The sequence below is a fragment of the Ahaetulla prasina genome, chromosome 9 (assembly GCF_028640845.1).
Source record: "Ahaetulla prasina isolate Xishuangbanna chromosome 9, ASM2864084v1, whole genome shotgun sequence".
Classification (NCBI taxonomy): domain Eukaryota; kingdom Metazoa; phylum Chordata; class Lepidosauria; order Squamata; family Colubridae; genus Ahaetulla; species Ahaetulla prasina.
The window spans coordinates 10,208,316-10,221,774 of NC_080547.1; positions in this window are offsets into that span (position 1 = coordinate 10,208,316).

Genomic DNA, 13,459 nt, shown 5'->3' on the forward strand with positions numbered 1-13,459 from the left:
AGGACATTCCTCACTGGAGGACTGGAGAAGAGCCTAATGCTGGGAAAGATTGAGGGCAAAAGAAGAATGGGACGGCAGAGAACGAGGTGGCTGGATGGAGTCACTGAAGCAGTAGGCGTGAACTTAAATAGACTCCAGAGGATGGTAGAGGACAGGAAGGCCTGGAGGAACATTGTCCATGGGGTCGTGATGGGTCAGACATGACTTTGCAATTAACAACAACAAAGAACATTCCTTCAGTAGTTTGCTTCCCTGAAGGATCCTGTTGTGAGCTAGGCTCAAGTAGTTATTACCAGACACAATCAGTCCTAAACAAACATATTTTATTAGTACAGCTGAAAATTACTTCATTCTCAGCTTAGTCCAAATTAAGTCCAAAACAAAGTCCTTCAGAAAAAGTCCTTCGGCCTTATCACAAATCTTTGTCTTCTTTGGCACCCTGCCAAAGGCTTTTCTTGGCAAGAACCCCACGAAGTTCAGAAACAGGAGACGCCGACAAGAAACAATTGTAGCAATGTTGCTTTCCTATAAAGAACCCAAGAGCTGTTGCTGCTCTTTTAAGCCTTATGGGAGGGGCCAATCATCTCCTGGCCTTATTCCTAAGTCGTGCTTTTTGCTTTAGCTGCTCTTGCCTTCTGGCAGGTCTGCATGTGTGCACTAGGACAGGCTCCTTCTGATACTCTGCCTCTCTGCTGTCTGCCTCTGGAGGCTCTGGAGTCTGTGCATCGCTCCCAGAGGGCCCTGGCCCCATCTCTGCCTCTGACGCAGAGCCCTCATCCGAGCCTTCTCCTGACTCCAGGACTGACCCATTGTCCTCCCCAGCCTCCTCATTATCTGACTCCACTGCCAGCTGCGCAGGCTGATGGCAGACCACAACAGACCCCTGGATGTCCATGTCTGACCCATTTGGCTACTGAATCCAAAGTAGACAAATGCTGAGTCTCCTTAGCTCATCCCTCCTTTCTGACCGAGGAAGATTTGTTCTGTAGGCACCTAGAGTTTGACATGAGTTCAACATCTCCACTTACTCTGAAAATTGCCCGCTAAAGGTGTTTCTCTTCTAGTTTTCTTGTACTTTTTGGAACATGGTGGATTGGGCTCTGGAAAATTCTTTCTGATGACACCTGAAAGGTTTCTCATCCCCGAACAGTGTAGAAAAAGCCAGCAGGGCCCCTTGAGTGGACCAAAGCTTACATATTCAACATTTTCCCAATCATTTCCTATAACTTTTCAGTGCTTCCCTTTCTAGGAAATGAATTTGTATTATGGAAGAAGACTTCCTTGCTGCAAATGATTGCAATTATCCAGCAATGAACTGCTGGAGCTGGCTAAATATTGTGGCATTCGTTAAACTGAGTTACGAAAAGTATTCCTAAGCATAGCGTCTCCCTCAGAGGCTAGCAATAATAATCTTTCTTACATTTTACTGGGGCTGGCTGTGCTACTCAGTTGTTTGGGGGAGGGGCACTGTGTCTTGCACCCTAGATCAATGAGAAAAAGAGCATTTTTAAGGAAGAAGAGCTGGATAATTTTTGCAGAGCTGGATCTGGTCTAAAGAAGCCACCCCAAAATTGTTGGGAACGTCAAGGTTTTCCCCCCCCCTCCTATTTCAAATGACAGTAACATTTCCTTGTTTGATTGATTGACTGATTGCAAAGCTGCCTGTCAGAAGACTTGAGGGGACAAACAAGACACCACCACTCTATGACAATAAAAGAAAAACCCAAATAGTAAGCAACCATCTGGGGAGTCTAAAACCAAAAGACAGTCATAATATTCTCTTTGGCCTGATTAGAGAGAGGCACCTTTAAGTTCTCTTTGATGTGAGAAATGAATCTTCTTGAATCAACGCACCCAGCATTGTTAAATGATCTTGCTTCAAGGGCAATTAGATGGGATTTCTGAACTGATGGCGCTTTCTGAACTAAATCGGAATGTTGATTAAACAATCCAACTGAAGCCCTCCCCATTAATTCCATTCCAAGCCATGAAATGGCTTTTTTCTTGTCGGTTCAGAAATTCAAACGAAAGGCCTTGTCTCAAACATCCAGATTGTGATTCATACACATGTATGAATCCATTGCGCCAAAATCTGTTCTCTTGGGAAGCTCACTGGCCTAACAGAAGCCCAAGAAACAACCCCCAATGAGTTGTGTCCAACTGAACCTTTTCTTTGAGCATGAAGAACATCTAAACTTCTTAGTTCAAATGAGTAAAACCCAGAGCGTTCCCTTCAAGAGAACCAAACCTTTATATTTTGTTGGCCATGACTGTAGATGCCACTCAAGGATTCAGCAGGGTCCTTCTCCATCATAGGTCTATGTAGAGTACATACCAGGGATACCCACTTATCCCCAAATTTAAACGTAGCACCCACTAAAAGTTGCCCCAGAACATTTCTGATTTCTGCTTCTCAGCCAAATATTTTTTTCCTGTGGTGGGAAGGAGAAACAGTCATGCTTGGCAGAGAAATCCTATTAATCATTTTAATGCAAAAAAACAAACAAACCCCAAACCCCACCCTACTCAGCTACTGATCTACTCCCCCATCCCAAAATAGGCACAGCCCATCTCTGTTGTTGGCATGCAAAGAGGGAGGGGAGGCAGGGGTGAAATCCAGCAGGTTCTGACAGGTTCTGGAGAACCGGTAGCGGAAATTTTGAGTAGTTCAGAAAACCGGCAAATACCACTTCTGGCTGGCCCCAGAGTGGGGTGGGAATGGAGAGTTTGCAATATCCTTCCCCTGCCACGCCCACCAAGCCACGCCCACAAAACCAATAGTAATTTTTTTTTTTAATTTCACTGCTGCTCCTTCCCTTTTTTTGAATGCAGAGCTCAAATGTGTTCCATGTCGCCTGATGTCTGCTCAACCAGGTTTGGTCAGGCCTTAGTACGTTGAGTTATCCCTAGTTTGATTGTGGATGGATCCAGGCATGATACTCTGCTTAACAAACTATGGCTAAGCCATGGCTTAGTACAGTATCTGGATTAGGGGCTGAATCCAGCAGGTTCTGGAGAACTGGTAGCTGAAATTTGGAGTAGTTTGGAGAACCAGCAAATACCACATCTGGCTGGTCCCAGAGTGGGGGGGGAATGGAGATTTTGCAATATCCTTCCCCTGGAGTGGGATGGGAATGGGGATTTTGCAATATCCTTCCCCTGCTACACCCACCAAGCCACGCCCACCACGCCACACCATGCCCACCAAGCCGTGCCCACAGAACCAGTAGTAAAAAAAAACTGGATTTCATCACTGCCACAGACACGGCCCCCCAGCCAGACACACAGGGAATGCCCTATGGAAAATCTCTGGGAAGGGAGAATCTGACTCCATCCTTGAAGCACCCACTTTTCCAACATGGTCCGCAGAAATATTCCCTGCTCCCAAAAGGTCTCCCCACCACCACCCACCCACGCCCTCTCCCGCCATCTGTCTCCTGGTGGCATGAAATAGCCCAGCAGCTTTTGAAAGCTCAGATGGACTCGCCATGTGAAAAAAAAGGCGAGAACCCAGCTGGTATTTAACGGCAATCTTTCCTTATTTAAGCACCCACAGTGTCTAAATGTCAGCGCCGACCCTGGTCCGCCTTTGGTCCGATCAAATAAAAAGGGGCTTTGAGTCCAACGGCTTAAGTTAAGAAGCTGCATCTTATATAACCTTTTGCCTACCACTAATTCCTCTCTCATTACGAAGGTGGGTGAGGGTGGGTGGGGAGGCAAGGAAGGGGAGGCAGCAGAAGCAGTCAGGATCTGCCTCCGAATTCTACCCACTCCCCAATTCCTGCGTTGGCCTCTAGTCTTCTCTAAAACAAGGGTCTCCAACCTTGGTCCCTTTAAGACTTGTGGACTTCAACTCCCAGAGTTCCTCAGCCAGCTGTGCTGGGAGTTGAAGTCCACAAGTCTTAAAGGGACCAAGGTTGGAGACCCCTACTCTAAAAGACATTTTTTTGAGGTTGGGAATACCGTATCAGTAGAAGTGGGATGTGTTTGGGGTGTTTCCTTAGGTACCTAGAAGCCATTTCGGTTCGAAGGAAGACAAAGTGACCCCATTGTGTAACTAGCGATGAAGGATGAAAGAAATTACAAACATCCTTTCATTTGTACGAGCTTTCATATTCAAAAACACAGGAAGGAAGCCACGTTTTGGGATTTGGGGTGAGAGGGGTGAAGAATGTCAGCCATGAAGGTTTCTGAGCTTCAGGGCCTCACCAGGACATGCTGGACAATAGCTTTCTTTGTGATGAGATAATAGGGGTGCAGGGGTGGGTGGGGAAGAGAATTTTGGATGTTGTATTTTAAACCTATGGCCTAAACCAGTGGTGGGTTTCAAAAATTTTTACTACCAGTTCTGTGGGTGTGGCTTGGTGGGCGTGGCATGGCTTGGTGGGTGTGGCTTGGTGGGCGTGGCATGGCTTGCTGGGTGTGGTTTGGTGGGCATGGCAGGGGAAGGACACTGTAAAATCTCCATTCCCACCCCACTCCAGGGGAAGGATACCACAAAATCCCCATTTCCTCCCAATCAGCTGCGACTTGGGATGCAGAGAACAGATGGGGGCGGGGCCAGTCAGAATTTGTACTACCAGTTCTCCAAACTACTCAAAATTTCCGCTACTGGTTCTCCAGAACTGGTCAGAACCTGATGAAACCCACCTCTCGGCTAAACCCAAGAGTGACTTTGCAGAGAGGAAGCCTCCGGTCTGGGCCGACTCTTCCAGGCACAATCTGGGAGGACGAAGGCATCTCTTGAAGTCTGCTTGAGCAGAAAACTGATTCGCAGCTGTTGCAGAGCTGTCTTTCTCGAAAACCCATCTCCCCCACCCTCACCTCGGCCCCGAGAGGCTCCGTTAGTAATTGATTTGGATGTATCTTGGTGCCAGAAAGCAGAAAAGGCCTGCTGTTCAGCTAATCATGCGTATCAGTTATGCCTCAGCAGGAACTGCTGTGAGAGGCAGCTCCTCTTTCTCCTTCCTCTTCTCAGCCTCCTCTCTGTTGCATTTGAGAGAAATCCAGGTTGGAGGGTGAGAAGTCCCCGAAAAGCATCACTTAGATCCGGCATTCTCCTCTAATCTGGAGTACCCACTTCCCCTTCCAGAAGGATTCAGACAAACAGGATTAGGCTCCAAGAAAGGTGACAATGAAGGGGATCAGGAGCAGGAGTGGGTTCTACTTACCTTTGCTACCAGTTTGCATCATGCCCGTGCAGGCATAGAAGAGTTTTGACGGTTTTACAGAACCGGTCCGAACCGGGGGCAACCCACCACTGATCAGGAGCCTCCCTGGAGGCAGACTGAGCCTTGGGGAGAAGGTGATGGTTGCACTTTTCAGCAGCCTGAAAGTAGAAACCAAGTTCTTTGTTTTCTAGGTGTCTTGAGTGCCCCCAAATAATGGTTATAGGAAAGCAGGCTCCCTTGCTGGCTGGGGAATTCTGGGAGTTGAAGCCCACGAGTCTTCAAATTGCCTCCTCGCGTTTCCCCCTCCTCATTCACCGCTTTTGACCGCTGTAGAGTGAAAATCAGCAGCTGAAGCTGACCAGGGCTGGGGGTGGAGAACAGGATCAACCAGCTGTAGCAACGAGCTGGCCTGTGGATGTTTAGCCAGCTTACCACAGCTGGAGGTGCCTTGAGCCGGAAAGAAAAGTGTGCGCACGCACGCACCCACCCACCCACGCACACACACACACACACATGGTGCATTTCTTTCTTTACCTTTGGAGGGATCAATCTTTCATATCCAAAAACCACAGGTAGGAAGCCATGTTTTGGGATTTGGGATGAGAGGGGTGAAGAATGTCAACCACGAAGGTCTCTGAGCTTCAGGGCCTCCCCAGGACATGGGAGATGGGTGGAGTTGTCTCCGTTGATGGCAGAATAACATGGAAGAGGAGGAAAATGGTAGAGAAATTAGTTTAGGAGTTTGGACCGCTCATCCTTGCTTAACCCATTCTATCTTTGATGGAGAGTTACTTTTGTTTTATCCTTCCTCACTTGAGTGGAAAAGTGTCCAGTGTCTAAGACAGAGAGTTTTGTCTTTGGTCTACGTGATTATGGACATTTTCAGCACAGTTCCTCTAATACTGGCACTTTGTAGCTTGGGTGAGTTTGTGCTTCAACTGTAAATTGATCCCAAGGCAAGAATTGGAAAGTAGAACCAATATTGAAAGTGTCAACTGGATGCCAAAGTTCAAACTCAGCTGTTCTGTGCAAGGTAGCTTCACCTGCTTCCCACCGTCCTGCTCTTTCTCCATTGGTCAATTTCTACCCATCTTTCTCCCAATTTTCCAATCTCCTTGGCAACCATTCCTGGGGGTGGGGGGAGGAAATGAAGATTATTTGAACCTTCCTTTTCCATGTCCTTCATCCTGGTGGATTTTCCTGCAGATTTGGGAGCTGGTTCAAGAGACCCTGAAACTCACCAGGTTACAGAGTCCCAAAATATCCCAGCAGAGATAAACAATTTGGCTTTCCATTCTGGTCTGTCTTTCTTTCTTTCTTTCTTTCTTTCTTTCTTTCTTTCTTTCTTTCTTTCTTTCTTTCTTTCTTTCTTTCTTTCTTTCTTTCTTTCTTTCTTCCTTCCTTCCTTCCTTCCTTCCTTCCTTCCTTTCATCACTTTCTATTGCATGCTATTGTTCCTCAGTTCTGCTTTAACTCTTGGAATTTCCAAAAGTAATTTCAGGTCAGGGTTATAAACTGTTTTGCTGCAACTTTAATTAGCATTTTGTACGTGCGTTGGGTGTTGAAAACACATGTTGATAAAACACCAGGGTGGTGAAGAAAACGCTGCTTTGATTTCATCGTAGATAAGATCACTAATATTTGTGCGTGTGTGTGTGTGTGTTTGCTCTGACCAATCACGACTGGATTAGTCGTGAAAGTGATTGAAAGAGTTGATCGAATCATACAGAAAAACATCGGAACGTTGCATTTTCTTGTAGTGTTTGCCATTCGTGCCTTCATCAGGAGAAAAGACGTCAGCGGACTGATGGAACCGAACGTGACACTAAACTCGATGCGCTCAAGCCACCTGGCCCCAATTCCGAAATGAAAAAGAAAAGCAAGCAGGTTTCAAATGCTCAATTCCCATTTTTGGAAAGGAAGCTGACTAATTTAGACTTGCACCGAGAGCATTTTGGAAGAAATCTGAATGCAAAAGGCAGAATAGCATCTCTCCTCTAACCGTTGATTTTGACCTCTGGGACGAAAACCATTTTATTTTTTTCCTTGCTGAGCACAAGTATGCTCAGCATTTCAGAAAGCAATTGACCCCTTTGGGGTCTGCAGGGAAGAGGTGAGAGAGACGCCATCCCACCCCTCAAATCAGCAGCGTCTTGAGCCGCAAGCAGCCAGCCACGTCTTCAGCTGCAAGCCACTTTCAGCACCAGCGATATAAATAGGAGGAATTTTTGCCTCTCTCTGCGTTGCACTGAAGCTGTTTCATGCTCGTTCGTGCATTGGTTGGCAGAGCTTTGCTGAATCCACCCTGGTGGACAGCATCCTCCTAGCTGGCCTTCCCTACGATGAGAATTGCTTTTAACTGGGGTTTAAATTTGCACAGGTAGGTTGACGCTGGGGTTTCTCTGCTCTGGGAATCAGGAGAAGATTCCTCTGGTGGGCTTCTGCCTCATTCCTGGAGACACCAGACCCCAACCCTTAACACTGGGGCATTTGTTGTGACCCAGGCCCAAGTAGGTAGTAGGAAACTCAGTCAGTGTAAAAACAAACAAACTTTATTCGAACATCTGAGAATTCCTTCTCAGCGTAGTCCAACTAAATTACAGCAAATTCCTCCCAACACAAATTCCTCAGTCCTGTCACCAACCTTGGTCCAATTAGGCAAACGGCCAAAGGCCTTTCTTGGCAAATGTTCAGAAGACACAGATACAAAAATAAATGCAAGAAGACAAAGCTATCAACGTTGTTTTCCAGCAAAGAGCCCAAATGCTGTTGCTGGTCTGTTAAGCCTTATGGGAGGGGCCAATCATCTCTTGGCCCTACTCCCGAGTTGTCCTCTTTGCTTGAGCAGCTCTTCTCATGTGTGCATTAGGAACAGGCTCCTCCTGTTCCTCTGCCTCACTACTGTCAGCCTCTGGAGGCTCTGGAGTCCGCACCTCACTCCCCGATGGCCCTGGTCCCACCTCAGCCTCCGACGCAGAGCCCTCATCCGGGCCTTCCCCAACCTCCAGGACTGCCCATGCTCTTCCTCAGCCTCATCGCTGTCCAACTCCATTGCCAGCTCTGCAGGCTGCTGGTGGACCACAACAGCATGCTAGCGAGGCACCTGTCCAGAAAAGATGCACCAGTGTTCATATGTCTGGCAAGAAGCAGTTAATCTTGCTATTTCTGGGATTAACTTGCATCTCACTGCCCAGTGCATCCTAACTCCATGGATGCACCATTGATTGGCATTTGACAAATTGGCCCTTGGACTCCTACTAAAATAGACCTAACCAAGTTGGCCATCTGTCTAAAGCAGTGTCTCTCAACCTTAGCCACTTGAAGATGTGTGAACTTCAACTCCCAGATTTCAGCGTGGCTGGCTGGGGAATTCTGGGAGCTGAAGTCCACCCATTTTCAAGTGGCCAATGTTAAGAAATTCTGGTTGAAAGACAATTGAACCATGGCGAATCCATCTCCCGGTGCCCAGCCTCTCCTCTTTCCATAGCTCTGCTTCCTTCTGCAGCAACTCCAGAAAGGCCAATGTCGTGTCCCACTCCTCCTCTGACGGCCGGGTCTGGGAAGTCTGTATCAAGCGTGGCCACGAAGCCTCTGCAGCTTTGCCAAATTCCTGTCAGAGTTCTCAGGGCAGGCAGGAATCCAAGGTGTGACTTCAGCAAACAGATTAGACTTTGCCTGACTCAAGGAATGCCAAAAAGCTGGTCTTTTATATAGGCCATGGGGTGTGGCTCCATGACTCAGCACTTATCCAGGCCTGCCCCTCCCTTCCTTTTGCTGATGTCGCCTCTCCATTCTCCGGAACCGGGGATCTGTTCACTTTTCGTCCTCCTGCTCAGCTGCCGGCAATTCTAGCTCGTGGCTGGCTTCGTGCTCACACGCTGTAGGAGGGAGGTTTGTTTGCTCAGTCTTTCTGGGCATGGTGCCAGGGCTGGGGGCTGGAGGCATGCCAGGCCATTCTTCTTCACTATCAGTCTCTGGCTCAGATAGCAGGAGATGGGAGGGGCCCGGCTGAGGAGAGGAGGGTGGGCGAGGCACAACAGCCAGCTTTGGAATGGAGGCCCACGGGACTGTGTGCCCCCCCCCGTGGCATCTGCTTTCACAACCTCCAGATGTGGAGCCGGGGGAGGGGACACGGTGTGGGTGCAGCACCTCTGGCTCTCTCTGCTCTGAGTGTAAACAAATGCGGCATCTTCTCTTGGCATTCGGTTTCCCTGTCCCGCCCTCCGTGCACTGAATCATCCAACCTAACATTTAATTAATTTGTGACACTTTGACAGATGGCAAGGAGATTAGGAACTCTGTCATTGAAAATACAATTGAGCAAAGGTTTTTGGAAGTTATCAAGCAGTTAACACTTACACACCACGTCGTTTCTAAAAGGTGCCGTGTTGTTGGTTCCCTGACAGAGCTGCCCAAAAGCACTTCAGAGACCCCCTCCTTACTCACTGTAGAATCTGATATTGGCAAATGTTTTGCTATCTTTACCATCTGCCTTCCCCTTTTAAAATGTGTGTATGTACTCCCACCAGGGGTGAAATGCTCCCGGTTCGGATCGGATTGCTGGATCCGGTAGCAGTGGCAGTGGGTGGTTCGGAGAACTGGTAGTAAAAATCCCTGCCCCCCCACCTGCACAATGCCCAGCTGAGCCACATGATCATCAGAAGGTTTGTTTTTTTTTACTTTTAAAAGCATTTTTTCTTCTGCCGAAAAAAATGTTTGTAAAAATTAAAAAAAAAACTTCTGATGATTGCGCGGCTCAGCTGGGATCATCAGAACCCTTTAAAAGCATTTTCCCTGCAGCTGAAGAGGCTGGGGAAAAATGCTTTCAAAAGGCTCTTCTGGTGATCCCAGCTGAGTTGCCTGATCACCAGAGGCTTTTAAAAGCATTTTTTTACAACCTAAGCCATAAGCTAGAACTAACTACCGGTAGTTTCCTTAGCCATCCATCATACAATTTAGCCTCTGGAGCCTTGGCCATCTCCATTGCTCTTCTATATACTCTTTCTAGGACTTCAGCATTTTTATTTTTATTTTATTTTTGTATCATGGTGACCAGAACTGGATGAAGCTTTCTGAGTGTGGCCTCACAAGTGCAGTAATTGCTGACTCTGTAAACCGCTTAGAGAGAACCGTGAAGCACTGTCAAGCGGTATATAAGTGCTACTGCTACTATACAGATGTTATTAGCTATCTCTGCTTAACCAAACCAAAATCATTGCTGTCAAAACTCCTGTTTCCAAACAATAACTTTGCCAGCCCCCCCAGCCAGGGCACAAAACTCAAGATTATCTTTTGGATCCTTTCCAATATCTTGGAAAGGTTCTTCAACCACCGATGGTCTTAATTTCCAAGACTGCCAACTTCTCGTTAGAAGACAGAAAGTCCCAATTACAGGCATCTGTTCCTTCAAAAGCCCACCTCCAAGTAATTCTTTTCAGCCCCTTTGATTCTTAACCCGAGCAGGAAAAGATCAGCCGCAGCTCTATCCGTGGTTTTTGCAGGATAAATACATTCTACTTATTCCCATTTTGCTGAAGTTGGAGGAAAATGCTAAGCAGTACGCCGTGTTCTAAATTATTCAAAATCCTTTCCTCAAGACTTTCGATAACACTTCCCTCCTGATGTTTGCAACCATTCTTTGCTTATTCTGTTGTGCTATTTTTTTACTAGCTTATTTATTCACAAACATTTCTGTCCTGTTCTGTTCCCAATGGTTCAGAATAGCATATGCCAGGGGGAAAAAAACGAACAGAAGATTAAAAATAATGATGCTAGAAGGATGCATTAGAATAACGTCGACCCTAAGAACATCTGCTGGAGGTGTTTAAATGAGATAAGATCATATTTGCCAAAATGCAATAAAACACACACCCCTTTTTACATGTGCTACCTGTGTAAAAAAATGTGTCGCTTCAGTAGTGTGATCATAGTCATTGCTTTGAACTTAGCACTTATATACCACTTCACAGTGCTTTAAAGCCCTCTCTAAGCAGTTTACAGAGTCAGCCTCTTGCCCCAAATATCTGGGTCCTCATTTTACCCAGTTCGGAAGGATGGGAGGCTGAGTCAACTTTGAGCCAGTCAGGATCGAACTCCTGGCAATGGGCAGAATAAGCCTGCAATACTGTATTCTAAGAGGAAGGAAGGAAGGAAGGAAGGAAGGAAGGAAGGAAGGAAGGAAGGAAGGAAGGAAGGAAGAACAATAGTCTTATATACCACTTTGCAGCCCTCTCTAAGCAGTTTACAGAGACAGCCTCTTGCCCCCAACAATCTGGGTCCTCATTTTAGCCACCTTGGAAGGATGGAAGGTTGAGTCAACCTTGAGCCTGGTGAGATTCAAACTGCCAAATTGCAAGCAGCCAACAGTCAGCAAAAATAGCCTGCAGTACTGTATTCTAACCACTACACCACTGAGGCTCCTAACAATACATACAGACTGCCTGGTGGTTTGGGAGGTGCAGCAGGTGTCCCTCAACCTCCTACCAGTTTGCATTTCTACTGCCAATGGAGTAGCCATTGCTCTGTCCTTGTCCTGTTGTTATTTTTAAGGTGTCAACTCACAAAAAACATCCCTGGCCTGCTCTCGAGTTGCCATGGACAAGGGGGATGGGAAACCGATGAAGCAGCCTGGCAGCCAAAAACAGAAGCACATTCCAGGCATATCTTTCTCAAGGTTGTCTCCCAGGGTTACCCACAGCAGCCGGAGGGGAGTGATCTCTACAACCTGTGAAATTGCTGAATGTGGTTGATGACACACCCTGGGGGGAGGATCATGATTGGAGCGTAAATTACATGGGGTCAGAGTTGGCTTCATTTGGAACGGGCCAACATGAAGCTTCTAATAAATAACTGGATTTCTTTTGAAGCTTGGCTCGACGCTCATGATTTCATTAGGGCATCTGTCGGAACTCTCACATAAGGTTCAGTGAGGACATGTCAGAATTGCTCACAAAGTCTAGTTTTGGTTTAAAGCAGAAGACCACCTTGGCAGTTTTTCTGATGCTGGAATGAAGTTTTACAAGTACTGGAATTTGGTCCACATTTTAACAGTTGCTAATCAACACTGAAACATTTGTTTTTCTCCACGTAGAAGGAAGGAGACATTTTTCTGTTGGCTGGTTGGCAGGCACCCGAAGAGAGATCCTGAACAGCTGTTGACTGTCAAATGTTTGTGATCTATGCTTCTAACCTGATTGGTGATGTTGCACATTCCCACAAATGAAGCTCAACTCGTGGTAGCTTCATGGACCAATGAGACCTTCCATAAAGTTCTTAGAGCAGCTGTAGAGAGCAGCAGTTAAAGTTTGAAGGGACTTCAGAGAAGGTTATCTTACCAATTAACGAGAACGTTTGTAGCTCAAGGTTGAACTGTGGGATCCTTGATGTTCTCTAAGCTTGGTTGTTTGTTTGTAGACATTTCATTACCCAACTAGGTAATATCATCAGTGCTAGGTGGTTAAGTTATCTGCCTCCAGTTTTAGTGGCTTCCCCTAGGCAGTTCAGTTCTTTAGGAGGACAGACTACAGATCATAAACTTTGCAAAGACTGTCCCCCTCCTGCCAGATTCATTCCTCCCAAAAAATTTTATTTATTTGTTTATTTGTTTGTTTATTTCATCAAGCATGTAATAGGTAACAGATATAAGTATAAACATAATTATGAATAATGAAATGACACATATAAAAAGGAACATTAGGACAGGGACGGTAGGCACGCGGGTGCGCTTATGCACACCCCTTAAAGACCTCTTAGGAATGGGGTGAGGTTGACAGTAGACAGTTTAAGCTTAAAGTTTTGGGGGTTTGGGGAAGAAACTACAGAGTCAGGTAGTTCATTCCAGGCGTTGATCACTCTGTTTGTGAAGTCATATTTTCTGCAATCAAGGTTAGCGCAGTTTACCGTAAGTTTGTATCTATTGTGTGCTCGTGTATTGTTGTGGTTGAAGCTGAAGTAGTCATTAATAGGTAGGACATTGTAGCAGATAATTTTATGTACTACGCTTAGGTCTGACCGAAGACATCAAAGTTCTAAACTATCTAATCCCAAAATTTGAAGTCTGGTGTCATAAGGTATTCTGTTGCAAGCAGAGGAGTGGAGGACTCTTCTTGTGAAATATCTCTGGACTCGTTCAATTGATATGCAGTGCGGATTCCAGACAGATAAGCTGTATTCAAGAATTGGTCTTGCAAAAGTTTTGTATGCCCTGGTCAGCAGTTCAATATTACTGGAGAAGAAGCTTTGCAAGATTAGGTTAACAACTTTTAGTGCTTTTTTGGCAGTGTTGTTAC